Source organism: Erinaceus europaeus, chromosome 2 (genome assembly GCF_950295315.1).
Source record: "Erinaceus europaeus chromosome 2, mEriEur2.1, whole genome shotgun sequence".
Lineage (NCBI taxonomy): Eukaryota > Metazoa > Chordata > Mammalia > Eulipotyphla > Erinaceidae > Erinaceus > Erinaceus europaeus.
Window position 1 is genome coordinate 3,694,695 of NC_080163.1, and position 13,089 is coordinate 3,707,783.

The 13,089-nt window shown below is 50.4% G+C and overlaps 1 protein-coding gene across 6 annotated transcripts in view; it reads left to right on the forward strand.

Annotated features, from left to right (window-relative positions):
- TRPM4 (transient receptor potential cation channel subfamily M member 4) overlaps positions 1 to 13,089 on the forward strand; it is a 61,913-nt gene that overhangs the window by 1,230 nt on the left and 47,594 nt on the right. The window lies entirely within an intron of this gene.

Consider the following 13,089-nt stretch of genomic DNA (forward strand, 5'->3'; position numbering starts at 1 on the left):
GAAGAACATCACTCTGGCACATATGCCACTGGGGATTGAACTCAGGACCTCATGGTTGAGACTCCAATGTTTAAGCCACTGCGCCACCTCCCGGACCGCAGCAGCACTCTCTTCTAACCCTCCTGTGTCCTTTGCTGGGACCCCTTTCCTCTTTCTGTTAACTTTTTTTTTTTTTGGCTGCCCTTGTTGTTGTTATTGTTGTCGTTGTTGTTGGATAGGACCCAGAGAAATTGAGAGAAGGGCAGACAGAGAGGGAGAGACAGACACCTGCAGACCTGCTTCACCGGTTGTGAAGCGACCCCCCTGCAGGTGGGGAGCCGCTGGGCTTGAACCGGGATCCTTATGCCATCCTTGCACTTCGGGCTATGTGCGCTTAACCCACTGTGCTACTGCCCAGCTCCCTTTTTCTATTTCCTGTCCTTTTCCTTCACCCCGTTCATCCAAGAAGCCTACACCCTGTGCTTTCAAAGGAGCCTCCTTAGAAAGAGCCTGGGGCCATGCTGTGTGGCTTTGGGCCAATTGGTTCACCTCTCTGGGCCTCATCAGGCTTCTGGGCTCCAAGTCAGGCCGCACCTTTTGCTGGGGTTATTGTGAGGATTTAATAAGTCTGTGCCTGGGGCAGACTGAAGCTGCAGGCAGCACAGTCAGCTCTGGGACTTGTTTGAAGGTGGCGACTACTGCCCTGCATGGGTGTGCACAGGCGTGTGTGTGCCTGTGTGCGTCTGTGTGTGTGTGTGTGTGTGTGTGTGTGTGTATCTGTTGTGGGGGGAGCCACGAGCTGTTGGGAGGGTGTCTGACACCCTCACAGAGCTTCAGGACTTCATTCTGAATTTTTATTATATATATATATATATATTTTCCTCCAGGGTTATTGCTGGGCTCGGTGCCTGCACCATGAATCCACCGCTCCTGGAGGCCATTTTTTCCCCCTTTTGTTGCCCTTGTTGTTGTAGCCTCGTTGTGGTTATTATTATTACCATCGTTGATGTTGTTCGTTGTTGGTTAGGACAGAGAGAAACGGAGAGAGGAGGGGAAGACAGAGAGGGGGAGAGAAAGACAGACACCTGCAGACCTGCTTCACCACCTGTGAAGTGACTCCCCTGCAGGTGGGGAGCCGGGGGCTCGAACTGGGATCCTTATGCCGGTCCTTGCGCTTCGTGCCACGTGCGCTCGCTTCATGCCACGTGCGCTTAACCCACTGCGCCCCCGCCCGACCCCTGAATTTTTATTATATTTTTAAAAAGTCTTCAAGGAGGGGCCAGGCAGTGATGCACCTGGTTAAATCCACATGTTACAGTACACAAGGACCCAGGTTCAAGCCTCTGGTCCTCACTTGCAGGGGGAAAGCTTCATGAGTGGTGAAACAGGGCTGCAGGTCTCTCTCTGTCTCTTTCCCTCTCTGTCTCCTCTTTCCTCTCAATTTCTCTCTGTTTCTATTTGATAATAAATAAAATATTTTTAATTGATTAATTAATAAAAGAGAGAGAGAGACACGAGAACCTGCTTAGCTTTGACTGATGATGATGCTGGGAATTGAACCTGGGCCCTCAGCTTCAGGCAGAAAAGTCCTGAGCTACCTGTTCTGTCCTAACTCTATACTTTTTAGAGGGGTGGATGAGGGCAGAAAAAGGAGGAGAGGCACCCGTGATCTGTGAGCCCCCTCTCCGCCCCTCCCCTGAGCCATCCTTGGTGGCCCCCATGGGTGCTGGAGAGCCGAGGCTTGGGCTCCTCGGCAGGGCGTGCGCTCCCCTGCTGAGCCAGCTGCAGACAGATCTTTGTGCTGTGGGCGATGTTACCGCCTCTCACTGAGGGAGTGTGTTTTGCGGTGAACAGATCGCTCACAATTATCTCTGAACAAACTGATAAACGTTAAATGAGTGTCCAGAGACTTCCTGCTCCAGGGAGTGAGGTCAAGAGGCTTTCACAGTTTTACTTATTTATTCATTTCTTTTTGCCAGAGCTCTGCTCAGATCTGGCTGATGGTGGTACTGAGGATGGAACCTGGGACCTCAGAGCAGGAGAGTCTTTTTTTAAAAATATATTTATTTATTTTCCCTTTTGTTGCCCTTGTTGTTTTTCATTGTTGTTGTAGTAATTATTGTTGTTATTGATGTTGTCATTGTTGGATAAGACAGAGAGAAATGGAGAGAGGAGGGGAAGACAGAGAGGGGGAGAGAAAGACAGACACCTGCAGACCTGCTTCACCACCTGTGAAGTGACTCCCCTGCAGGTGGGGAGCTGGGGTCTTGAACCGGGATTCTTACGCTAGTCCTTGGCTTTGCACCACGTGCGCTACCCAACTCCCTAAAAAAAATTTTTATTTACTTATTATTGGATAGAGACAGGGAGAAATTGAGAGGGGGAGGGGAGATAGAGGGAGAGAGACAGAGAGTCACCTGCAGCCCTGCTTCACCATTCATGGAGCTTTCCTCCTTTATTATCTTTATTTATTTATTGGAGAGAGACAGCCAAAAATCAAGAGGGAAGGAGTTGATAGAGAAGGGGAGAGACAGAGAGAGAGAGACACCTGCGGCCCTGCTTCACCACTTGTGAAGCTTTCCCCCTGCAGGTGGGGGGCCAGGGACTTGAACCCAGGTCCTTACACACCACAAAGTGAGTGCTTAACCAGGTGCGCCACCACCTGGCCCCTCCTTTTTTTTTTTTTAAACCAGAGCAGTGCTCAGCTCTGGCTTACGGTGGTTCAGGGGAGTTTCTTTTATTTTTAAAGACTTTATTTATTTATTAAGAAGTCAGGAGGAGAGAGAGAGAAAGAACCAGACATCACTCTGGTACATGTGCTGCCAGGGATTGAACTCTGGACCTCATGTTTATCCACTGTGCCTCCTCCCAGACCACTATTGTTTCTTAGAAAGGAAGTTTAGGAGCCTCTGTCCTGTCAGGCAGTGGAAGCTTGTGAGAATAGAGCAGGGGTTGCGGAGGACATGGCCACAGGACAGGCCACAGGTGGCTGGTGGCTCAAGGTGGCTGGGGAGAGGAGGGTGCGGGTGGTCCCAGGGCCAGGAGGAGCCTGTGCAAAGGGCCTAAGTGAGCTGCAAATGGGCAAACTGAGGAAACAGTCAAATGAGACTTGAGCTTGGGAACAGCCTGAGACAGCTGAGAAATAAATACTCCAGGTATGAGGTCCCAGTGCAGAGGCTTTGGTTGTTGTATTATTTCTGGGGCTTCACCGCCACTCTGAGGCAACTATTTCATTCCAGGTAAAAAGAAGACAGAGACAGAGGGAGCAAAGAGAAGAGAAGAGAAGAGGGTGGGGGGGGGGGGTAGATGGCATAGTAGTTCTCATCCCTGAGGCTCCAGAGTCCAAGGTTCAATCCCCAGCACCACCATAAACTAGAGCTGAGCACTGCTCTGGTGGAAGGAAGGAAGGAAGGAAGGCAGGAAGGAAGGGAGGAAGGAAGGATGGAAGGAAGGAAGGAAGGAAGGAAAGGCTGCAGGTGTCTCTCTCTCTCTCTTCCTATCTCCCCCTTCCCTCTCAATTCCTCTGTCTCCATTCAGAATCACACACACACAAGAAAGAGAGAAGAGCATTGCTCAGCTCTGGCATAAAGTGATGCTGGGGATTGAACTTGCATCTTCTAGGCTCAGGCATGCAAATCCTGTGCTCTAACAGGCTGAGCTATCTCCTGGCCCCCAGCGCAGAGCGTTGCAGGCGAAGGGGAGACCGGAGATGATACTCCTAGGAGTCGTACAAGGCAGAGTACCTCGACCGCCATATCTTCTGTTCTGTTATCTCTGCTCAAGCAAACAGCAATCGAGCAAAGTCTTCCCCGCCCTGCTCCCCACTCTGCTGCGGACGGGGTCCAGCACCTGCTCTTTGTACATCCGGGTGGTTCATGGTCCAGACGATGGTCCCCTCCCTGGGCAACTTCAGCTGCGGCCTCGGGGGCTGGGTGGGTCCTGACTCATTCCCGACCCGGGGAGAAGGTCGACTCGAGGCCGGCTTCTCAGAGTTTATGGGCCCCGAGCACCCCCTCCTCCGTGGTGTAGCTGGAAGAAAGAGCAGAGTTCAGAGTGCACGGAGCCCTGTCACGAGAGAGGAGGGTGCTGGGACATTCTCCTGGGGTGCTGGGCAGATGGGGAGGGCAGAGACCCTCGGGGCCATGTGAGGATGAACTGGGGAAGAGGCTGGGCCAGGGCAGGGCTATGAGGACACAAGGAAGGGACAGGTAGCGATGGGAGGGGGAGGGCTGGGGTGACAGCACCATGGTTCTGCAAAAGACTCTCATACCTGAGGTTCTGCGGCCCCAGGTTCAGTCCCCAGCACCATCAGTCAAAGCTGAGTAGGGGTCTGGTCTTTCTTTGTATCTTTCTCTGTATCTCTCTCATGAAAATAAACTAAGTTACATATTAAATAAAAAATATACAGGACTAGGGAGATAGCAGAGTGGTTTTGCAAAAAGACTCATGCCTGAGGCTCTGAGGTCCTAGATTCAGTCCCCAGCACCATTATCAGCCAGAGCTGAGCATGGCTCTGGTTTCTCTCTCTCTCTGTGTTTGTGTCTCTCTCATTAAAATGAACAAAACATTTTTTAAAATTTTATTTTCCCTTTTATTGCCCTTGTTTTTTTATTGTTACAGTAGTTATTATTGTTGTTGTTATTGACGTTGTCATTGTTAGATAGGACAGAGAGAAATGGAGAGAGGAGGGGAAGACAGGGAGAGAAAGACAGACACCTGCAGACCTGCTTCACAACTGTGAAGTGACTCCCCTTACACCGGGCCTTGTGCTTCATGCCACGTGCGCTTAACCCGCTGCGCTACCGCAAGACTCCGGAACAAAACATTTTTTAAAAGAGGCAAACTTGGGGCCAGGTGGTGACGTGCCTGATTGAGCGTGTGTGTTACTCTGCGCGAGGACCCGGGTTCCGGTCCCCAGTCCCCGGTCCCACCTGCAAGAGGAAAGCTTTGCAAGTGGTGAAGCATTGTGCAGATGTCTTTCTCCCTCTCTCTACCTCCCCTTACCCTCTCAATTTCCAGATAAATAAATCTATCCGATAAATAAATAAATATAATTTATCTCTATCCAATAAATAAATAAATAAATACAATTTACTTAAAAAAAAACAGAAGCAAACTTGGGGACCATGGGCTTGGGGAGCACAAGGGAATTGGGCAGGCCCCATAGACAGCTGGTCCGGGGACTGGAGGGGCAGACAGTGGGGCTGTGCCCAGGGTAGGGAAGGCAAGAGGGAGAGCCGGGCTGGCAGGTTTGCTGACATTCCTGGATGATGGATTCTGTACCTGGGCTGGGGGCAGGAGGGTAGGAACCTGAGGTCTTCAGAAATCTGAGTGTCGTCGGGCCTGCTGAGGGCACGTGTTACCACGGCTCCCCACCTGCAGGGTGGAAGCTTCATGAGTGGTGAAGCAGGTCTGCAGGTCTCTCCCTCCCTCCCCTCTCTATCTCCTTTTCACTCTTAATTTCTCTGTGTCCTAGCCAGTAAAATAGAAAAGAAAGAGAGAGAAGAAGGAAGGGGGGGCGGGTCTGTGTCGGAGACTTTTATCCAGGGTTGGAGAAAGTCCTGGCCATGGGACTGTGGGAGTAGGTGAGATGTCACAGCTGAGAAGTGCATGGTGTGGGGGAGGGGTGTTTGCAAGCTGGCTGTTTCTTTCTCTTTTCTCCTTATTTGCCACCAGAAAAAAAAAAGTGTTGGAGGTGGTGTAGGTGCCTGCATGACTCTATTGTTACTTGCAACCATTTTTTAAAATGTTTATTTATTTATTCCCTTTTGTTGCCCTTGTTGTTTTATTGTTGTTGTTATTGATGTCGTCTTTGTTGGATAGGACAGAGAGAAATGGAGAGAGGAGGGGATGACAGAGAGGGGGAGAGACAGACAGACACCTGCAGACCTGCTTCACCACCTGGGAAGCGACTCCCCTGCAGGTGGGGAGCTGGGGGCTCGAACCGGGATCCTTATGCCGGTCCTTGTGCTTTGCGCCACCTGCGCTTAACCCGCTGCGCTACCGCCCGACTCCCACCACTTTTTTTTCTTTTAAATCAACAGAGTAATTGCTGGTGCTCAGTGTCTGCACAGTGAATCTACCAATTCTGGGGACTATTTTCCTTTGCCTCCCTTTTTTCTTCCTTCCTTCCTTCTGTCTTTCCTCCTGTCTTTCCTTCTTTTCTTTCATTTGATAGAGACAGAAGTTGAGAGGGAAAGAGCAGAAGGGCCTGGATGGTGACACACCTGGTTAAGCGCACGCATCACAGTGCGCAAAAACCCAGCTTCAGGCCCCACCTGCAGAGGGAAGGCTTCACAGGTGATGAAGCAGGGCTGCAGCTAGCTCTGTCTTTCTCCTTATCTCTCTCTCCCCCTTCCTCTCAGTTTCTGATGGTCTTTATCTGATAAGTAAACAAAGATAGTAAAAGAAAAAAAAGAACTAAAGAGAGAAAGAGAGAGAGAGAGAAGATAGGGAGAAAGAGAGATCCCTGCAGCTTTTGTGACTTGGTAAAGCTTCCTTCCCCTCCAGGTGCGGACCAGGGGCTTGTCCATTGGCCAGTTTTTAAAAAGAAGGTGAAAGACAGAGAGAGATGGAGAGGGAGGGAGAAGGAGAGATGTCTGCAGCGCTGCTCCGCCAGTCAGGAAGCTTCTGTGTGGTGACTGGGGCGAGAGGCTTGAAGCGGAGTCCTGGTACTCAGTCGCATGTCTCAGTCTCCTAAGGCTGCCGTCACTCAGGGCCCTTCCCTCTTCCTTCCTCTCTCTCTCTCTCTCTTTTCTTTCTGTTTATTTCTTAGGGGTAGTGCATCTGGTAGAGTGCACACATTACTGTGTGTAAAGTCCTGGGATTAAGTCCCGGGTTCCCACCTGCAGGGGAGAAGCTTCACCATCAGTGGAGCAGTGCTGCAGGTGTCTCTCTCTCTCTCTCTCTCTTTCTCTCTCTCTTTCTCTCTGTCCCTCACCTAGCAAAAAAGGGAGAGAAATAACCACCAGGTATGGTGGAGTCATCCAGCCACCAAGCCCTGTGGATAACCCTGGTGACACAATAATAAATTATTTACTTTTGAGGGGCTGGGCGGTGGCACACCAGGTTGAACCCAAGCACATGTTACAATGTGCGAGGACTCAGGTTCAAGCCCCCTGTCCCCACCTGCAGGGAGAAGCTGTGTTGCAGGTGTCTCGTTCTCTCCCTCCCCTCTCAATTTCTTTCTTTTCTTTTTTTAAAGATTTTATTTATTCATTAATGAGGAAGATAGGAGGAGAAAGAACCAGACATCACTCTGGCACATGTGCTCCTGGGAATCGAACTCAGGACCTCATGCTTGAGAGTCCAAAGCTTTACCACTGCGCCACCTCCCGGACCAGTTTCCCCTCTCAGTTTCTCTCTCAGACTAACTGATCAATCAGTCAATCATTAACTGTTTAGGGGCCAGGAAGTAGCCCACCTGGTGAAACACACACTTTGCCCCGAGCACCACATGGAAGCATGTGCACGGGGGAGCTTCATGAGAGGTGGAGCAGTGCTGTGGGCGTCTCTCTCTCTCTCTCTTTCTCTCTCTCTCCCCTCTGTCTCTCACCTGCTATTTGTCTGTTTGCTTCTTAGATCATTTAAGATAATTTATTTCACTAGTTTTCTTTCTTCCTTTTTTTTTTTTTGAGGTTTTATTTATTAATGAGAAAGTAGAAGGAGAGAGAGAGAACCAGACATCACTCCGGTATATGTGCTGCCAAGGATTGAACTCAGGCCCTCACGCTTCAGAGTCCAGTGCTTTATCCACTGCGCCACCTCCCGGACCACTCTTTCTTTCTTTCTTGGAGACTGCAAAATTCCTGTCTTATCTTTTCCATCTTTGAATGAAGGAGCTTAAAGTTATCTATGCAGTGTCAGAAGAGGTTTTGGCATCTGTATCCTCAGACCCCTAAGTGTGTTCCCCACCATCCTGTGACCACTTTCCATCTTAGAAAAGAGTCTGCTGAGAGCTGAGGAGACACAACAATGGTTCTGCAACAAACAAACAAACAAACAAACCTCTCATTCTTGAGGCTCCAAAAGTCCCAGGTTCAGTCCCTAGCACCACCATCAACCAGAGCTGAGCAGTGCTCTGCTTTAAAATAAGATGAAATGGGGAGTCGGACGGTAGTGTAGCCGGTGAAGCGCACGTGGCGCAAAGCACAAGGACCAGCATAAGGATCTGGGTTCGAGCCGTTGTTATCCAATAACAATGACATCAATAACAACAACAATAATAACAACAACAACAATGATAAACAATAAGGGCAACAAAAGGGAAAAAGCCTCCAGGAGCAGTGGATTCATCGTGCAGGCACTGAGCCCCAGCAGTAACCCAGGAGACAAAAAAAAGGAGCTATGAAGGGAAAGGAGAGAATGAGGGAAGAGAGGAAGAAAGTAGTGGAGTTGTGCAGTCATGAAGCCCCAGTGGTGGAGAAAAGTTTTTTTTAGATTTTTTAATATTTATTGATTCCCTTTTGTTGCCCTTGTTGTTTTATTGTTGTAGTTATTATTGATGTCATTGTTGTTGGATAGGACAGAGAGAAATGGAGAGAGGAGGGGAAGACAGAGAGGGGGAGAGACAGACAGACACCTGCAGACCTGCTTCACCGCCTGTGAAGCGACTCCCCTGCAGGTGGGGAGCCGGGGGCTCGAACCGGGATCCTTATGCGGGTCCTTGCGCTTTGCACAACATGCACTTAACCTGCTGCGCTACCGCCCGACACCCAATTTTTTTTTTTTTTTTTTTATCAGAGCACTGCTCAGCTCTGGCTTATGGTGGTGTGGGGAATTGAACCTGGGGTTTTGGAGCCTCAGGCATGAGAGTGTCTTTGTATCACCATCATGATATCTACCCTCTGTGAGAATTTTCTGTTTTAATGCCAGATAGAGTTCCACATGACACAGAGAAGCTGGACCACCACAGGCCTCTCAGCACGTGCAAGTCCTGTGTGCTACCTACCAGCTGGCCTGCTTCCCTGGTTTCTCCACTTTCTCCTCTCTCTCTCTTCAATTTTTTATTATCTTTATTTATTTGTTGGAGAGAAACAGCCAGAAATCAAGAGGGAAGGGGGTGATAGAGAGGAGAGAGACAGAGTTTTACTAATCACAAAAGTCTACCCCCCCCCCCCGCAGGTGGGGACTGGGGGGGGCTTGAACCCAGGTCCTTACGCATTGGAACATGTGCTCAACCAGGTCCTCCTCTCCTGTTCCTCCTCCCCCTATTCTCCCTCCTCCTCCTCTCTCTCTCTCTCATGCGTCTTCTACCACTTTTGGATCAATATTTATTCCATTTTTCCCCCTTCATTTCATACAGACAACACAGCACTGCCCCACCATCCAGGGAGTCTCAGCGCCATGCCCCCATATGTGCCAGGGTTTGAACCCGTGTCCTCCTGCACGGCCAAGCGTATGGTCTATTGGGTGAGCTATCACTCAGCCCCACAAACTGACAACTCTGTGCTCAAACTTTTTATAGATGAGTGTTGTGCTTATTCATCATCACTATTGCTTTTTTTTTTTTTTTTTTTTTTTTAATCAGAGCCCTGCTCAGCTCCAATTGATGGTGAAACTGGGGATTGAGAGCCTCAGGCTTGAGAGTCTGTTATATAAATCATTGTGCTCTGTCTGTGGCTGGAAGAGTGTTAGGAAAAGCAGGTCTCTGAAGTCAGCAAAGCACCCTGTCTCTCCTCTCCCACCAAGTCTACTTGAAGTCACTCCTCTGGTCTCTGGGTCTGGGAGGGTGACACCATCTTGGGGAGGGCAAGGCATGTCTGGGGCAGCACCTCACTCAGTGCAGACAAAGCAGCCCAGAGGGAGAGGGCAGGGAGGGAGCGCACTCCGCCAAGGAGAGTGTGGAGAGCGGGTGGGCGAGCTGCCCCTCCCAGTGAGCCGCCACTGGAGACCTGAATGGAGGCTCTTGTGTTGGGCCAGGCAGGCAGGTAGCTGCTGATACCATCAGGGGCCATTTCAGTCTCTGAGGCAGGGAAGGGGGGGAGGAGGGAAGGAGGGAGGGAGGGGAGGAGGGACAGCTGAGAGGTGCAGAGGGGGCCCTCGGCAGCTCTGTCCCCCAGAACTCAGTCCCTATCCAATGAACTGGATTAAAAAGGGGGCGGGGCAGGTGGTGACACACCTGGTTGAGTGCCCACATTACAGTGTGCAAAAGTGTACAAGGGTTCAAGCCCTCAGTTCCCACCTGCTGTGGGAAGTGTCCCAAGTGGTGAAGCAGGGCTGCAGGTGTATTTCTTTCCCTCTCCTCTCCTCTCCTCTCCTCTCCTCTCCTCTCCTCTCCTCTCCTCTCCTCTCCTCTCCTCACCTTTTTCTTTTTTTTTTTTTTAACTGAAGCCCTGCTCAATTCAATTTGTTAACTGGAGCCCTGGTTTATGGTGGTGCTGGCGGTTAAATCTGAGACCTTGAAGCCACAGGCAGGAGAGTCGTTTGTATAACCATTATGCCATCTCCCCCACCGCTCCCTTAATCTCTCTCTCTTCCCATTCAATCTCTTTATGTCTCTATTCAAAATAAATAAATAAATAAATGTTTTTCTTTAATGTTTTCTTTTTATTGATTGGATAGAGACAGCCAGAAATCAAGAGGGAAGGGGGTGATAGAGAGGGAGAGAGACAGAGAGACACCTGCAGCCCTGCTTCTCCACTCATAAAGCTTTCTCCCTGCAGGTGGGGACCAGGGACTCGAACCAGGGTCCTTGCGCACTGTAATACATGCGCTCAACCAGGTGCATCACCACCTGCCCCCTATTAATGTTTTTTAAAGGTATTTCTCGGGGGTCAGGCAGTGGTGCACCTGGTTAAGAGCATACATTACTGGGGGCCAGGCAGTAGTGCAGAGGGTTAAGCGCACATGGCACAAAGTGCAAGGACCGGCACAAGGATCCTGGTTCAAGCCCCCCAGCTCCCACCTCCAGGGGGTTCGCTTCACGGGCGGTGAAGCAGGTCTGCAGGTGTCTGTCTTTCTCTCCCCCTCTCTGTCTTCCCCTCCTCTCTCCATTTCTCTCTGTCCTATCCACAACAACGACAACAATGGCAACAGTAGCAACAACAAGGGCAGCAAAATGGGGAAAATGGCCTCCAGGAGCAGTGGATTCATAATGCAGGCCCTGAGCAGTGGATTCATAATGCAGGCCCTGAGCTCCAGCTGGAGGCAAGAAAAAAGAAAGAGAAAGAAAGAAAGAATAAGTGAATGAAAGGGCACATTACCATTCGCAAAGATCCAGGTTGAGCCACTGCTGCTCCCCACTGCAGCAGGGACCCTTCACAAACAGTGAAGCAGGTCTGCAGGTGTCTGTCTTTCTCTCCTTCTCTCTGTCTTCCCCTCCTCTCTCCATTTCTCTGTCCTATCCATCAACAACTACAGCTATGACAATAATAACAACTATAACAAGCACAACAACAAGGGCAACAAAATGGGAAAAATAGCCTCCAGCAGCAGTGGATTCGTAGTGCAGGCACCGAGTCCCAGCAATAACCCTAGTGGCAAAAAGAAAAAAAGAAAAGAAAAAGGAAAAAAAAAGATTTATTTATTATGAGCAAAGAGAGAGGACCAGCAACACTCTGGTATTGCTGGGGATTGAACTCAGAACCTCATGTTGGCAAGTCAGGTGCTCTGCCTCCGTGTATCCCCCTCACTAGCAAAGATCTGTGTGTTTACATCTTTTTTTTTTTCCTCCAGGGTTATTGCTGGACTCGGTGCCTGCACCATGAATCCACCGCTCCTGGAGGCCATTTCCCCCCCTTTTTGTTGCCCTAGTTGTTGCAGCCTCGTTGCGGTTATTATTGCCATTGTTGACGTTGCTTTGTTGTTGGATAGGACAGAGAGAAATGGAGAGAGCAGGGGAAGACAGAGAGAGAGGGGGAGAGAAAGACAGACACCTGCAGACCTGCTTCACCGCCTGGGAAGCGACTCCCCTGCAGGTGGGGAGCCGGGGGCTGGAACCGGGATCCTTACGCCAGTCCCTGCGCTTTGTGCCATGTGCGCTTAACCCGCTGCGCCACCGCCCGACCCCCGTGTGTTTACATCTTTAGTGAGAGGAGGGAGGAGACAATAGCTCTGCACAGCTGTGGTATGAGGTGGTGCCTGGGATCAGACATGTAGCCCCTGGAGTGTCAGGTGTGCAGGTGGGTTTTAACAGGCTGGGCCATCTTCCCAGCTCTCATGTTTTCCTCTGTGAAAAGCAACCAGTGATGCCACCCCAGAGGTGGCTCAGTGGTTACAGCACTGAACTCTCCAGTGTGAGGCCTCCACTTTGACCCCTGGCACCGCATATGCCCGCCTGGGGGCTGCTCTGCCTCTTTCTTTCTCTCTCTCTCTCTCTCTCTCTCTCTTCCTCCTCCTCCTCTCCTAGAAGAAAAGAAAGACACAACAGCCAAGGGCTAGGCAGCAAAGCCACCCCAGCACCCAGCTGAGCCGCTCTTGGCAATCTCGCCAAGTGACTTCTTTCTCACTGTGCTGTTCCAAGTTATTTAAAGCCCCGTGTGTTGCTGGTGCCGAAACGCCTCTCCCCCGGGCTCTGGTTTGCGTTTCACTTCAGGAAACGTCACCACCGTGCCTCCTCCGAGGCGTCCTGTGAAGTGGGCTGTTTATTACTGGGTGGAGGTGTGGGCTCAGAGAGGTGTGGCCACTTGGCCAAAGTCACACAGCTGTTGAGGCTTCTGTCACCTGGGCTGTCTGAATCGCTTCTGGATTCCTTTTCTTTTTTTAACTTAAAAAAAAACAAAACGTTTATTTACTTATCTTGGCATGACAGAGATAAATTGAGAGGGAAAGAGGTGAGAGGGAGATAGAGAAGAAAGAGACATCTGCAGCACGGCCTCACCACCTATGAAACCTTCCCCCCACAGGTGAGGCCTGGTGGGCTTGAACCCAGGTCCTTGGGCACTATAATGTGTGCGCCTAACCAGGTGCGCCATCTCCTGGGTCCTCTTTCTATTTTCTCCTTCTATTTTCTCTATTCCTTCTTGCCTTTTAGCTCCTCTCCCTTTTCCTCCTCCCTCTCCTCTCTTATCTCCCCCTCCTCCTCCTCCTCTTTTTCCTCCAGAGCCCTGCTCAGCTCTGGCTCATGGTGGTGCTGGGGATTGAACCTGAGACCTCAGAGCCTCAGGCAGG